The sequence below is a fragment of the Canis aureus genome, chromosome 11 (genome assembly GCF_053574225.1).
Source record: "Canis aureus isolate CA01 chromosome 11, VMU_Caureus_v.1.0, whole genome shotgun sequence".
NCBI classification, from domain to species: domain Eukaryota; kingdom Metazoa; phylum Chordata; class Mammalia; order Carnivora; family Canidae; genus Canis; species Canis aureus.
Genome location: NC_135621.1, coordinates 40,918,898 through 40,935,563, shown reverse-complemented (window position 1 = coordinate 40,935,563; position 16,666 = coordinate 40,918,898). Strand labels below are relative to the sequence as shown.

Genomic DNA, 16,666 nt, shown 5'->3' with positions numbered 1-16,666 from the left:
AGCTTCCGGAGAATTAAAAAAAAAAAAAAAAAGAGGAGGGGGCACATATCCCACTTCCTTTTATAAAGCCAGTATAAAATATAACTTTAATATCCAAACCCAATAATGATATAGGAAAAAAGAAAATCCTAATCATTCTTACTTATAAATCACATGGAAAAGTATTAAATATTAGCACCCTGAACACACACACACACACACACACACACACACACACACAGTATGAATAAGCTGGCATGTGATATTGGCTTAAGGTAATAAAATCTGTTGGTTTATCACATTTACAAAATAAAAGAGAAAAAGCGTAAAACAAGGAACAAGACTATTGCCATCTGTTATGGGTAGATTATGTCCCCCCAAATATGTTAAAGTCCTAACTCCCTACTACTTGCAAATAGGATCTTATGTGGAAACAGGGTCACTGAAGATGATCAACTTAAGATGAGGTCATTAGGGTGAGCCCTAACCCCATATGACAGGTGTCATTATACAACGGGAGAGATCTGGAGACAAGACAGACACACATAGTGCAAAGACCGGGAGACGGCCATCTACCAGCCAAGGAATGCATGAGGCTACCGGAAGGCTGGCCAAGAGGACTGCAACAGAGTGTCCCTCAAGAGAAGCTAACTTTGTCCTGCTGACACCCTGTCCTCAGACTTCTATGCTCCAGAACCATAAGGCAATACATTTTTGGTGTTTATTTATTTTTTAAATTTATATTGTTTAAGCCACCCAGTTTATGGCACTCTGTTATGGAAGCCCCAGCACACTAAGCACCATCTCTATCCAACATCATATTGGAAGTTTCTGCCAGCTAAAGAACAGTTATGAGGGGATCCCTGGGTGGCGCAGCGGTTTGGCGCCTGCCTTTGGCCCAGGGCGCGATCCTGGAGACCCGGGATCGAATCCCACATCAGGCTCCCGGTACATGGAGCCTGCTTCTCCCTCTGCCTGTGTCTCTGTCTCTCTCTCTCTCTCTGTGACTATTATAAATAAATAAAAAATTTTAAAAAAAATAAAGAACAGTTATGAAACTGAAAACAGAAACATAAAACTAATTATTTACAGTTACTATTACTGTTTACATGGAAATTCACAAATAAACTACTAGAATTACTAAAATTTTAGAAATATTGTTTAATTTTAAAAATCAACATATTAAAGTAATCTGCATTTTCATCCACAGACACTTTAATCTTTAAAAAAAGATATTTCAACAGTATTAAAAAATTAATTATGAAGGAATTATCTAACAAAGATATAGATCTTTATGGAAAAAAAACACAAAATCTTACTGTTCAGCATTAAGAAAGACTAAATTATAATCCCAGATTTTCCTGCAAAAATTGACAAGCTGGTTTTAAAAATTGAAATGGCAATTAAAGTACCTATATCGTCAAAACCATCCTGAAAATGAAAAACAAACATGAAGAACATACATTAACTGATTTCAGAAACTGCTATAAAATTGCAATAATTAAGATAACAGGAAAGACAAACAGGTCCATGGAACAGAAGATCAAATCAGACCTACACATATGCATGAAATTGGTTTTTCACAAAAGTGCCAATACCAAATACCAAAAGTCATGGATAAATGGTACTGAAACAACTGGATAACCTAATGAGGGGAAAAATTTACTTTAAACATTTCTGCCTCACACCATATACAGAAATTAATTTGAGATGAATCAAATTATTTTAAAAGCAAAGGCCAAAACTATTAGGTTTCTAGAAGAAAATATCGAAGAATATCTTTGAGACCTTGAGGTATATAAAGATTTCCTAGGATACAGAAAGCACTAACCATAAAAAGTTGATAAACTGGATTTTATAAAAATTAAAAACTGTGTCCACTGAAAGGCATCGTTAGGGAAGTGAACATGGAAGCCTCAGACTGGGAGAAAAATTTGCAGTATTATATATCCAGCAAAGGGCTCATATGTAGAATCCATAAAAACTTCTACAAACTAATAATAAAAAGACAAACTTATTTTTTTTAAATATGCGAAAAAGGAAGGTATACAAGAGGCTCCTGGCTGGCTCACTTGGAGGAGCATGTGAGTGACTCTTATTCTTGGGGTTGAGTTCAAACCCCATGTTGGGTGTAGAGATTACTTAAAATAAATAAACTTGAAAAAAAAAAGAGGGTATATTAGTGACCAATAAGAACATGAAAAGAGATGTTCACCATCATTAGTCATAAGAGAAATTTATTTTAAGCCATAACGAAATAACATTTCACATCTCTTAGAATGGTTACAATGAAAAGGATTAAATGTTAATGGCAATGCTAAACATTAATGAGGATGAAGAACAACTAAAAATCTCATACTTCTTTGAAATATGTATAAAATGGTATCATCCCCACAGCTGACATCATACTCAAAGCTGAAAACTTAAAAGCTTTTCCTCTAAGACAGGAACAAAACAAGGATGTTCGCTCTCATCACTTTTATTCAACATACTCCTGGAAGACCTAGCTGCAGCAATCAGACAAGAAAAGGAAATAAAAATCATCCAGATTGGTAAGGAAGAGGTAAAAGTGTCAGAGTTTGCAGATGACGTGATACTATATGCAGAAAACCCTAAAGACTCCACTGAAACAAACCGTTAGAATAAGTGAATTCTGTAAAGCCACAGGGAACAAAAGTAAACAGAGAAATCTGCTGTAGTTCCATACATTAATAATCAAGTAGCAGAAGGAGAAATTTCAAAAAATGTATCATTTACAAATGCATCATAAATGAAATACTGAAAAGTAAATTTAACTGAGGAGATAAAAGCCCTGTACTCTGAAAACTACAAAACACTGATAGAAGACACTGAAGACAACACAAATGGAAAGATATACCATGCTTATGGATTAAAATAATTAATATCGTTAAAATGTCCATACTTTCCAAATCCGTCTCAGATTCACGTCAATCCCTATCAAATACCAATAGTATTTTCCATGGAACTATAATAATCCTAAATACACCAGAATTTGTATGGAACCACAAATGACTTTGAAGAGCCAAAACAATCTTGAGAAAGAACAAAGCTGCAGGCATCACAATCCCAGGTTTCAAGATACACCACAAAGCTGCAGTAATCAGAACAGTATGATGCTGGCACAGAAACAGACACATAGACCAACAGAACAGGACACAGCCCAGGAATAAAACCACACTTACATGGTCAATTAATCTATGACAAAAGAGACAAGAACATACAATAGAGAAAAGACAGTCTCTTCAACAAATGGTGCTGGGAAAACTGGACTGCTACATCCAAAAGAATGAAACTGGACCACTTTCTTACACCATACACAAAAAATTAACTCAAAAATGGATTAAGGACCTAAAATATAAAACCTAAAACCATAAAACTCCTAGAAGGAAACATAGGCAGTAACCTCTTAGACATCAGCAACTATTGTCTAGATAGGTCTTCTCAGGCAAGAGACACAAAAATAAGCTATTGTAACTATGCCAAATAAAAAGCTTTTACAGTGAAGGAAACCATCAAAAAAAAAAAATGAAAAGGCAACCTACTGAATAGGAGAAGATATTTGTAACAATATAATATATATCTAGTAAAAGGTTAATATCCAAAATACATAAACAACTTATATAATTCAACAACAAAATAACAAATAATATGATTGAAAAATGAGCAGAGGACTAAATAGACATTTTTCCAAAGTAGACATACAGATGGCCAACAGACACATGACAAGACGATCAATATCACTAATCATGGCACGATGAGATGTCACCTTACACTTATCAGAATGGCTGGTATCCAAATGGCAAGAAATAACAAATGTTGGTGAGGATGTGCAGAAACAGGAACCCTCACAGATTGTTGGCGGGAATGTACATTGATGCAACTACTATGGAAAACAGTATGGAGGTTCTTCAAAAAAATTTTAAAATACCGTACAACCTAGTAATTCTATTACTGGGTATTTACCCAAAGAAAATGAAAACAGTAATTCAAAAAGATTAATGCACCCTATGTTTACTGACAACAGCAAAGATATGAAAGCAACTCAAGAGCCCACTGACAGATGAATGGATAAAGAAGATATGATGTATATGTTACATATACATGTGTATGTGTATACATATAAATATTTTGCAATATTAGTCAGCCATATAAACATGGATGGACCTATAGAGTATTATGCTAAGTGAAATAAGTCAGAGAAAGACAAATATTTCACTTACATATGGAATCTAAAAAACAAAAACCGAAGAACAAAAGACAACCACCCCCTCCCCCAAAACACAAAAAAGCAGAGATAGAACCATAAAACAAACTGATGGTTGTCCGAGGGGAGGAGATTGGAGCGAGGGGTGAAATAGTTGAAGGGGATTAAGAGATACAAATCTACAGTTATAAAATAAAATAAATTAGTCATGTGGATGAAAAGTACAATGTAGGAAATATAGTCAATAATATTGTAGGGGCACCTGGGTGGTTCAGTTGGTTAAGTGTCTGCCTTTGGCTCAGGTCATGATCTCAGGGTCCTGAGATTGAGCACTGCGTCAGGCTCCCTGCTCACCACCAAGTTCACTTGTCCCTCTCCTTCCCCTTTTGCTCCTCCCTCTACTCTCTCTTGTTCCTTCTCAAATAAATACATATAATCTTTTTTTAAAAAAATAATATTGTGATAACACTGTGTGGTGAAAGATGGTGACTACACTTGCTATAGTGAGCACCGAGTAATGTAGAGAATTGTGAAATCATTACATTGTACACCTAAAACTAATCACACAGTATGTCAAGTACATTTCAACTTTAAAAAAAAATGATGTCATCACTGTGGAAATCTGATGGTTTTTTTATAAAGTTAAGCATGCATTTTTCCTGTTCCTCCACAATTCCACTCTGAATGTTTCCAGTTCTCTTGAGCACATATCAATGTCCACAGAAAGACCTTTACCAGAATGTGCACAGCAGCTTTATTCATAATAGCCCCAAATAGGAAACAGCTCAGTTTTATTCACTTGTATTCATTTCAATGTGGGGTATTCACATGACTTGGAAGTAAAAAAGGAATAAATTACTGGTAAACACCAATATGAATGAAATAAAAAACACTGAATGAAAAAAAAGATACACCTACGGTATATGTTCATTTAGATGAAGTTCAAAAGTAGGCAACGCTCCTCTCTAGCGACAGAAATCAGAATGGTGTAGACCTTGGAGGGAAGGGGGTGACCAAATGGAAAGGGACACAAGGAAATATCGGGGGTGACAGAAATATTCTAGACCTTGTTTGGGGTATTGGTTACGCAGGTGTGTTAGATCTGGCAAAATTTACTGAGCTGCGCACGTAGGGTCTGTACATGCAATCAGGAAAAATTCTCACAGGAATATACGTGTGTGTAACTGAACATGCAGATTATAAAATTCATATGGCAGAGAAGGGCCAAGTAAGCAAGACACTTCTGGAAAAGATAAGTAAGGAAACTTGACTCAACAGATAAAAGGTAACATAAAGGTATGGCTATTAAGATAACGGGGTACAGGTATGAGGCAAACCCAAGAGAACACGTCCAGCTCCAGGAAACAGATGTGCATGGATAGAACCTCAAACTATGACAGGGTGCTACTGTATATCATGGGGCGTACAGAGAACCTATACATGTTCAATAATCAGTGCAAGACAACTGGATGCCATGAAGAAGAAAAAAAAGAAACGACTCCTTTTACCATTTTCAAAATTATTCCAGGTGGATCAAGATCCTTAAGTATGGAAGGCATAACTTTAAAACTTTGAGAGGAAAATATGGAAAAAATGCTTATGACCTTCGGGTAGGGGAGAATTTCTAAAATAAGGTATATATATATAAAAAAGTATAAATGCCAGGAAAAGAGATAAGTTCATTCACATTAAAATGTAAAATCTCTGTTCTTCAGAAGACACTGTGAAGAAAGTGATAAGATGGGAAAGGACACTGACATCACATATCTGATTTAAAAAAAAAAAAAGATCCCTGGATGATGCAGCGAACTGCTACAGAAAGAAAATAACAATGATCTCATAGAAGAATGGGCAAAATATGTGAGCAGGCGTCTCGTAGAAGAGGAAAGGTGAACGGCCAACAGACATGAAAGAATGCTCAAGCTGATTTCATCATCTAGAATTGCAAATTGTAACTACAGTGAAACTTCATCTTATACCATGAAACCGACAAAACATCTGAAGTCCCATGACATCGGCTAATTGCAAGAACATGGAGCAATGAGAACTCTCCACTGCTGGTGGAAGCTTCCAACCTGTCAAGACCTTTCCGGCGCTATGCAGAAGCCCTGGACATCAGGAGCAAGCCAGCAATCCTACTTCTAGGCATATGTTCTTCAGATTTTACGTTCACTGGGCCATAAGCAAGAACATCAACAACAATCTTGTTTGAGACAGAGGAAACTGGGAACAGCTCATGTTCCTGGCCAGACGGAGCACTAAACAGCAAAAGAGCTGCAGCTACAAACAAGGATGGATCTCAAGCTAAGGGGCAAGTTGCAGAGCACGCTACGCTAAATGATGGGTATATAAGGCTCCGTAAGACTCAAAAACATGACCATCTATCTAATATAATGTTTAGGGCTTCAGCCATATGTACTAAGATCATAAAGCAAAGTAAGGGAATGATAAACACAAATCCAGGGAGGCAGGATGGAGAATAATATAGGCTGGATTCCAAATGTATTAGTAATGTTCTGTTTCTTTAGCTCAGGTTGCTTTTTTTTTTTTTTTTAAGATTTATTTAAGATTTATTTATTTACTGGGGGAAAGGGCCAGAGGGAGAGAGAGAATTGTGAAGCAGAATCCCTGCTGATCATGGAGCCCAATGCAGGGCTCAATCCCAGGAGCCTGAGATCATGACCTGAGCTGAAATCAACAGACGCTTAACCAACTGAGCCACCCAGACACCCCAAACGGAGGCTGCTTTTGTTATTATTCCTTATGTCTTAATGTAGACTATATTCTTTTAAGTGTACTGAATAGCAATTGTTATATGTACACACACGCATACACACACACAAATTCTACTCATTTCCCCAAACCAGCTTACTGTAGAAATAGATACAGAACCTCAGCTTAATAAACCTGAAGAAAGTCACAAAATCCACGTTCCTGGTCTAAAATTTCATTTATTTAATGAAAACAGTTATCATTGATATAAGTGGTTTACTCATAATTTCTTAGTTCATCTAAACCCAGAGCTTACTTTACAGTGTATCCATATTTACAAAGTTCAATATAGGGCAGCCTATCAGTTATTTCCACAAATCCCCCTAGATTCTTGGAAGACAGAGGAAAATACTAACATGTAATACTAACATGAGGTGCCCAAGAAGGTAAATGCCCTGCACGTTCTGGGGTCCCAGCTCCCACAAGGCCAGCCTCTTCCCTCCGGGACCTCTCCCCAGCTTCCCCTTCCATATAAGTACAGTTGACCCTTGAATAACCCTGGGGGTAATGGATGCCAATGGATGCCAACCCCCAGCACAATCCAAAATCCATGTATAACTTTTGATTCCCCTGAGAGCTTAACTTACTAATAACCTGCTATTAACCGGAAGCTTTACTGATAATATAAGCAGCAGATTAGTACATATTTGTAGGTTTATGTATTTTATATCGTATTCTCACAATAAAGTAGGTTAAAGAAAATATTACTAAGAAAATCATAAGGAAGAGAAAATACATTTACAGTACTGTATCTATGGAAAATATCCAAGTGTAAATGGACTCGTGCAGTTCAAACCTGTGTTTTTCAAGGGTCAACTGTATCTCCACTCTTATTTTTCAACCAGTTCGAGACTGGTATTAGTAAGTGTCTTGTTCCCATCTTCATTTTCTCAGTACTAACTCCCACCAAGGCCAGGCCTCATTTTTAAAAAGTCATAGAGAAAGAATAAACATGGACTATGACAATGTTTGAAAGAGATTATCTGCATGTGGAAAGAGGCTTGTAGATCCAACATTACAAGATTAAAAATATATACATATATATGTAAAAAACATATACCCTTGATCTGGGACAGAAATACATTCTGGTCTAAGAATGCTATGACAAAGTGACATTAAGATGAAATCTTTATCAGTAATTATTATTCTTGAACCAACAGAATGATGCTCTGTTAGCTCCTGTCACAGAATGTGCAGAGAGTATGAGAACAACCTCAAGATAGACAGTGTCCTATGTGTCTGCAAAAACTCTCACATTGGAGAATGACATCAACGCTTTAAAATGAAACAGACTCTTTAGAGCCCTATCAGCTCTACGTGCACCAGAGATTCATCACCTTGGAGGGTAAAAACTCAAAAACTCATCAATGCATTTGACAGCCCTCTAACAGGAGGTGACCTCCTATGACAAGCTAGGGATGAATTCTTCATCTACATTTTAAAAAGGATAAGGGATTAATTCTTCCTCTACACTTAAAAAGGATACTCTACCTAAAGTTAGATTTACTATTTTTCTCACTTTACATTAATTTCTTCTGAGTTTCTGATAGTCCGTTTTAAATGAATAGAGATCAAACAGTTATCCTAATGTTTGGGCCTAAGTCAGGCCAGGTTCAAAGCCATAGGTGAGGATGAGCAGGAACATGGACCTCATGCCTTAAACATTATGTTGTCACTATCCTTAAAATGCTTCAGAAAGGATGCCACTGCCTAACAGCTAGACTCTGAACTCAGCAGAAGTTATGCAGCCCTTAAAAATCCAATCCCGGCCAATCTTTATGCTCCTGTGTATAAAGACAAGTTACAGCTATTGATCTATTCATATCAGTCCCTCATTATTAGTCCCTTGCTTCGTTATTATTCAGCTACATTCAGTTCTGAATTCTTGAGTCCACTAGTTGCTTGAGTTTGAAAGTGCCAGTACCTGCGAATGTCGCAAACCAACCAGTGGTGAAGAGGGGTCCTGAGCCAAAACTATTCTCCCAGTACCTTTTCAAGAGTCTGAAACCATTAGTTAGAAAATAGTTATCATTAACCATGATGGTTTGTTTGAATTTAACAACATAAGAATCTCTAACGTAAAAGACCCTGCCTCATCCACATCTGCCAACTGTCGTCACCTGTACACACAGAAAGAAGTAATGTGTGAGGGTCAAAGCTAGGGCTGGAAGTGGGCATGGGGGACTGCAGACTTACCCCTAACCATTCACAGGTTCATCATGGGAATTCAGGCATTGGGTAGAAGTGTGCCTGCATTCCTAAATCTTCCTGTGATTTGCAGTATTTCTTTACATGGACTTTTAGAAAGTTTTGACTTGCCATATTAATAAAGGACTTTCCTTTTATGTAAAAAAAAGTTTCTTAAGAAGTTTCTCACTTATCCTGGGTAAACATACTTATTGAGAATACGAAGCCATAACCAGATACCAATACCCATTTCAGGGGAAAATCTTTGTGAAAACTGAAAACACCAGCTCTAAAAACCAAACGTAGAGGGGAGTTAAGCCAAGCCATCATCCAGCCTCACACCCTGGGAAAGGGGTGGGAGGGAATACAGAGCCTCCTGGGCTCCATCAGCTATTTTCAGCCGCATGCCAATGGGTTTTTACATTGGTCCCCTGTGATCAGGAGGGACAGTGGAAACGCAGAGGGTGCAGCTGATAGTACATCATCATGGAGGAGGAGGAAGGGTCCAGAAGGGAGTGTTCCACAACACAGCACAACCTTCTGCCTGACTCCCAAGTTGTTTCAGGCTAGTCCTGAGGGACATTTTGGGTAGGTAAGTTAAAAGCCCTCGAGAGGGCCCACATTCTGTGGTCCCAGCCATGGAGGCTGACCTGATGCCTGCCCTGGGCCAGCCAGGAACATTAGATGATAGACTTGGCCAGGTGGAGGGCATGTACTGGTATCAGCCCAGCTCGGGTCAGCTTACTACACAAAGCAGAAACAGTATGGGCAGTGGCTTGGGACCTGCTGCCCGGTGTCCAGCCTCTGTCTCTGTACCTGCTGGCCCTGAGCACCACTCTGACCTGCCCATCCTCCTCCCTCCCACTGTACGCTCATCCTGGGCATCAGGCTGGGCAGGAAGTTGGGATTGGACACCCATTTTTTCCTTTGGCCTGGAAACCTCTATTTCCTTTGCTATGTTCCTGACTGAATGAATAGCCAAGTCACAGACTCAAAACTCTCTCTCGGGTGGGAAGAGGCAAATCTTGCTAGCCAAAGTTCTTCCACTGCAAGCTACCTTCAGATGCTTCCTTTGTGCTAAATTAACAAAATAAAATGTTAATCAAAGTCCTTTACTAAAACAAAGTGCTAAATATCCCCAATTCCTATGAGTACTGACAAGTGACTTCAGTCTGCAGAAGTCTGAAGTTTATTAAGTTTATTAAAGTCTTCAGTCTTTAATAAAACACACCAGCATCTTAAAGTTTTAGTTCACACCTTAAAGATGAATTATGATGGTCTTTGTGGGCCTATCAGCTCTCTTCTTAGGATATAAATTGACTATAACTAGAATCAACATAATCTCGAGGTCAAGAAAAAAAACATGACTTATCTTAGTAACCACTCGAAAGTTAGATGAGAGTTGATAGGACTTAAGGGCTCAGTGGTCACAAACAATTTTTAATGATAAGAAAACTTGACATTTTTGTTTCTTAAACTGTGACTGGGTCTTCTGAAAAATCTCCCCTAAATCCTTGAGGGAATATAGCAGGGGAGTTAGGGGACTGGGCATAGGAAAGCAAGAGAGACCTGATGGAGAAGAAGAGAACATCTCTGTCCTGGCTCCGCAGGGGTCTGGCAGGGGTATCAGTACTGGGGCTCGGGCAGAGGGATCCAGCAAAGTTCCAGCAGTTTCCCCTGCTGTTTCGGGGGTGAAAGGCAAAGCTATGAAAAGCACTGCACCCTAAAATTAAAATGGAATTGAGGCATGTCACCACTGTGGTGTTCTAGACAAAAACCCATCATACTCACTGCAACCTCATCATGAGGAAACACCGGACAAGCCCCAGCTAAAGGACAGTCTACAACATCCCCGACTCTCTTTCATGAGTTATAAAGGTCATGAAAAACGAAGACTGAGGAAGTGTCACAGATCAGAAGCCAAGAAGACATGACACCTAAATGTAATGTGGTGAAATTGGATCAGAAGATCACAGAACAGAAAACAGGTATGTGAGTGGAAAAATCAGTGAAGACAAATAAAGTGTGTAGTCTGGTTATAGTACTGCTGTTAATGTATTAGTCTTGATCGCTCTACCATGGCCATGCAAGGTGTTCACAAAAGGGGAAGCTGGAGTAGACGTATATGTGAGCTCTGGACTCTTCTGACTCTTCAGTAAACCCAGAGTGACTTCAGAACAGAGAGTTAAAAAGATAAATGTAATCATAGTTTATTAGTTTATCATCTTGCCTTAGAGTAATCGAAGAGAATGGAGCTCCTAGACTCTCCTTTGTGAGCAGGAAAGGAGATGCTCAGAATGATCTGTGTCAGTAACCGAGAAGGATGGAGGGTAGCCCACCATGCCCTCACTGCCACAGGCTCCGGGAGCGATTTGATCAGCTGCTTTATAGAGTTACTTTCCAAGGTGATTTGTCTCAAGTTTGGTGTCCTAGCTTAAAATGACAAGTATGAATAATACCTAGGAATCAAGCTTTTTTTTTTTTTTTTTTTTTTTTTTAAGTTAGGATAAATGTGAACAGATTCCCACTGGGCCCAAAATCTGATATACTCTGAGCTTCAGGAGAAGCAGGCCAGTATAGGACTCGGATGAAGAGCCGTGGGGCTCTGCGTCAGCAGAGGAAAGGGATGAAGGCTTCCAGTGCCCTCTGTAAGGATTCAGGCTCCAGAGCCAACCTGGCAAGCGGTGCTAAAGCAGGTATGGGCCACAGCAGGCATTCTCAATATTAATCCGGGGACCTTGAGCTCTCATGGCTTGGGCACCTGCTTGAGTTTAGGCAAGTCACTTAAAGCCTCTGGGCCTGATACCTCCTTGTAAAATAGTAATTTAGACTGCACTACATGCTTCGCCTACACTATTTTTCTAGCTCCTTTGCAGGAAGAGTAGTAGTAATAGTACCAGAGAGGACTGAAGACTTCTGGAAGGCTCACTGTGTGCCAGACTCAGTATTAAGAGCTATCTCCATGCTCACAAGGAGCCTGTCAGAAAGTACTACCATTATTCCACTCTGCAGAGAGGGGAACGGGCTTAGAAAGGCTAAACGACCATGAGAGCTGATTCCAACCAAGGTAGTTCGACTCAAGCACCCACACCCTTAAGCACGGAGCACACAGCCTGCCCAGAGGTAAAGACTGCTCCAAGTATGGGCTGAGTTTGGGCACCAACCACCCACAGCCCTGGCGGATGCCTTGACAGCCACCTCTTGAGAGCCCCAAGCACTGGGTTCGGGTGGTTACTGCATATTGGATAGAAATTATTTTCTTTCATACCCACGGTTCTCTGACAGGTGGATACTATTATGGACATGCAGATATTTTTCAGTGGCTCAGTCAAGGTTACTCAGCTACAAGGTAATGATATCAGCTTCAACCCCAGTGCCTATTTCTGACTCCATGGTTGTATTCCTTCCACTCTGATGACAGAAGGGGGCACGTTGATTTCAAACCGGTCTTAGAATTCAGTCCTCCTGAAGGAACCGACTACTCCAAACATGAGGCCACTAAGGTACCAGGTCTTTAGATGTCCTGCAGTAAGTTCCTCCTCAGGAACACCTGTTCTCAGCACAGCCCTACCTTTGCCATCATGAGTCCAGAAGAGAAACGTTATTATCATCCCTCAGCTTACCCCTTGCTGCCACACGGCCTACCCCTGCTCCGTGGCCCCCTAAACAACGCTAGTCATAAATAAATGCCTCTGACCATGTAGAATTCAGTGTCAGCACTGCCTTACTAAATTTCAGATACAGAAATGATAGATATGTTCACACTTTTCCCCACTAGCTAGTAATTTTATCAAAACAGGATATATGTTCACGTGACATAAATAGTTCTTACAGGAGAGTACCCCATGCTGGTCCCTGGGTTCTTCACTAAGTTCTCACAGCCATCTGCTTCCTGACTCAATCTTGAAAGTTGCCAGGAATCAACAGCAAATGTATTGACGTGCACCACAGACAACGTTTCTGTCTTTTGATTAGGGCACTGCCTGACAACCACTTCAGGTTATCTTTGCACTCATGTGACAGAGATAATGTGAGACTAGCTACAGCACAATAAACCTGCTCCAGTGACCCAAAAGTATATCTTATAAAAGAAGAAAAAAACACAGCTAATGTCTAACATCTACTCTGTCATCTTGATATTATCCTGGCGCATTCCTATATGTAACTATTCATAGTTGGTATCCATTTCCTTGGCGACACTCATCAAAATTATTCAAATACATGTAAATATATACGTAAGTGTATACATAATATATATTCACTACTTATACACACTACATATATATATATATATACACACACACACCCTATTTGCATGTTTACGGTATACAGATGTCTATATGTGTACATATCCTAGGTATATATAAACATTTAGGTATACAGGTACAAACACACACATGTATGTACATGTTATGTCTATGCATGTATATATCACATATATCCTAGAATATTACTGTCAACAGTTATAACTAAAGGGATTTGGGAAGTGAAAGAAGAGCAGAAGAGGACCAGAGTGGGGCTTGGGTCTTAAGGGCATCTCCTTTAGAGCATCTCCTCAATACTGGACCTTCAAAGAGCTACAAAGAATTACCCAGTGCCTGCTGGAAGCTAGGCAATGGTCTTACTTTACATTCGGTATTTTTTTTGAGTCTTTGATTTCCTCAATAGCAGTTACTTGACAATCGAGAAAAGATCTTGCTTTCCAATTATCTGCAAGATTTCACAACATACTCAATGAGTGCTCCTGTTCTTTTGGGTGAAACACTCAAGCTTGTCTGGGGCAGCCCCGAATTAACTTGTTACTTCTACGTTCATTTAGTAGTTACATGTTTTTTAATAAAGAAAAACAGGTCAGGTTTGCCACAGAGGAGATGAGTTGTAGAGCCCCAGCCAAATTATTCCAGCAGTATCCAAACACCTGGCCGCCACAAATGATTAATGTATTTCTAATGAGGACTGGATTCAGACCAAGATGAAGATGCTTAACCCAGTAAGGAAAAGTTCCTCAAGTTTTCTTAAAGGATCACACATTTTTTTAATATTAGTGTGAAGGAAGAAATTATAATACTCACTTTTTTTTTTCCCTTTCTCCCTGATCAGAAATGCTAGCTGCCAATCAGGCCTAGAAAATTTAGCGTTTTTAAAATTGTGAGCTCTGTGCTTTTAAAACTAGAGGAAGAAGCTCTTGGACCAAGGGCTGCTCTTCACAGTCCTGAGCAGAGGAGAAAAGGCAAGGGATCTGAGGGTGAGGGGGACTGCCACACCTCTCACACGATTTTTTTGTAAAATGTACGCTGTGATGTGTACAGCAAATTGAAACCCTGAACCCAAACAGTCTAACTGCAGAGCAAAATATTCATTAAGTTAGCAATTTCTCAGAGCATAAAACTACTGATTTTTCAGAGCTGGGATACAGCACTATATTCTCATTTACATTTATTAAAAATCTACCGAGCGCCTACTAAGTCCCAGGCCCTGCGCCAAATGCACATTTTCTTACTGGAACACGTGCATCTTTCCACTACTTTGATGGGGGAAATCGGAACGCAGAGCATCCAGTAGAAGGCCCAAGGCTCACAGTTAGGAGGCGGCAGGGGCAGGGTGTGGACCCTGAGCTCCACGCGGAGCAGCACTGTCCCCCTTAGACAGAGGAACTGGAGCCCGGGAAGGCACGTTGCGGAGAATTCCAAGGGATTCTGGTCGGTGCTCTTTCTGGTGGCACGCATCAAAGACGCCACTTCGAGGACCGCTGAATCTGCTGGGCTGGCAGAAATGCAGAGGAAGCAGCCAGCCCCGAGTTCCTTCCTATCCGACCACAGGCCCACAGGCCGGGAGCTTCCTGGGCCGGACAGAGGGAGGGCGAGGGAGCCCACCGGGAGGGGGCCCCGACAGGTCAGCCAGCGCGCCCTGCGCACGCCCTCCTCAGCGCTGCGGCCACTGCCTTCCCGCGCGGCTGGAGGCACGCAGGCGGCGGCCGGCCCTCACCTCGGATGGGCGGGCGCCTACCCACGGGCGCTCGGTCAGGGATTCGACCCGCTCCGACAGGTTCCGACCCCAGCGCCCCACGCAGGCCACTGGCAAGCAGCGGCGTGCACCCCCGTTCCCGGCAGCCAGCGGGGGGGGGTCTGAAGATCGCCCAACAGCCCGGGGCAGAAGCAACGGCAGGTGCAAACAAGCGGGGAGCACAGCGCCCGTCTTTAGAGTCGGACCCATGCAACACCCAGGAGGCGAGCGGGAGCGCCCGACTCGCACCTGCACCAGGAGGCCGCGGAAAGGAAGATTCCAGGCCCCGAAGCCGCGCTCCTCCTCCGCCCCACACCCCTGCCCTGTCCCCCAGTTCGGGGGCCACGACTCGGGCCCCACCGTGACCCGGAATCTCAACTCTGAAATCCCAGGAGCTCCAGCGACAGAACCAGTCCTGACACGGGGCGGCGGGGCGCCGGGCGCAGGGGCGGAGTCCGGGGCTCCTCCCCCCAGAAAACCGAAAGCCTCCCCCAAACCGGGGGCTGGGTCTGCCCCGCCTCGCCCGCCCTAAGCTCGCACACGCCCCGCACCCTCCGCCCCCGCTGACCCCCGCGCGGGCGCACCTGTCCCAGCCACGCGCACGTGCACACTTGCCCTCGCCAACGAGCCCCCCGCCCCCGCCGACACACCTGCCGGCCGCGCCCCGCCCCCACCCCAGGCGCCCCTCCCTCGCCGCCCCCCGCGCCCCCCGCGCCCCGCCCGGCCCCGCCACCGCCCCCCGCACTCACCCGCGCGGCGCCCGCCGCCCTCCGCCGTCCCGCGCGGCCCTGCGGCCTGGGGCCCCGCGCCGCCCGCCGCTCCCGGCCCGCCGCTCCTGGGCTGGCCCGGCCCCGCCGCCGCCGCCGCCGCCGCTTCCCGTCACGTGGGCCCGCGGAGGGCGGGAGCGGCGGGCCCCGCGCAGTCCAGCCGGGCCTGCGCCCCGCCGCCCCGGGAGCCCCCCGAGCCCCGCCTGCGCCCCGCCGCCGGGAGCCCCCCGAGCCCCGCCTGCGCCCCGCCGCCCCGGGAGCCCCCCGAGCCCCGCCTGCGCCCCGCCGCCCCGGGAGCCCCCCGAGCCCCGCCTGCGCCCCGCCGCCCCGGGAGCCCCCCGAGCCCCGCCTGCGCCCCGCCGCCCCGGGAGCCCCCCGAGCCCCGCCTGCGCTCCCGGAGCCCCGCCTGCGCCCCGCCTGCGCCCCGGCCTCAGTTTCCTCCCCCGCCGGCCCGCCGCGGGGCCGTGTAGAGCACCTACAGCGTCGCCTGCACGGCGTGGCTGCTCCCCCGCCGGCGCGCACAGCTTCAGGAGCGCACGGGCCCCGCCTGGTCTGTTCACCCCCAATTTCCAACCCGAAATTGGGCAGTGCGCTGGGCAGTGCGGGCTCTCGGGAATCCCTGCTGGATGAATGAATGAACCAGCCAACCAGTCCGGGAAAAGCCTGACCACGCTGCCGTCTCACAAAGTGGGGCTTGCAGGGTTGACTCGCTCGTGGTGCTCACGGTGGGGCT

General features: G+C 43.6%; 1 protein-coding gene across 3 annotated transcripts in view; it reads right to left on the bottom strand.

Moving 5' to 3' along the window:
* Nucleotides 1-16,435, bottom strand: part of TGFBRAP1 (transforming growth factor beta receptor associated protein 1) — a 63,390-nt gene extending 46,955 nt beyond the window's left edge. For 2 of the 3 annotated variants that reach the window (XM_077914902.1, XM_077914905.1), the window contains exon 1: nucleotides 15,916-16,014. The gene's annotated coding sequence lies outside the window, so the exon portion shown is untranslated. Of the gene's footprint in view, nucleotides 1-15,915; nucleotides 16,015-16,412 lie in introns of those variants that run through there. The other variant, XM_077914903.1, reaches the window with a different exon arrangement.
* Between the last annotated feature and the right edge of the window lie 231 nt (nucleotides 16,436-16,666).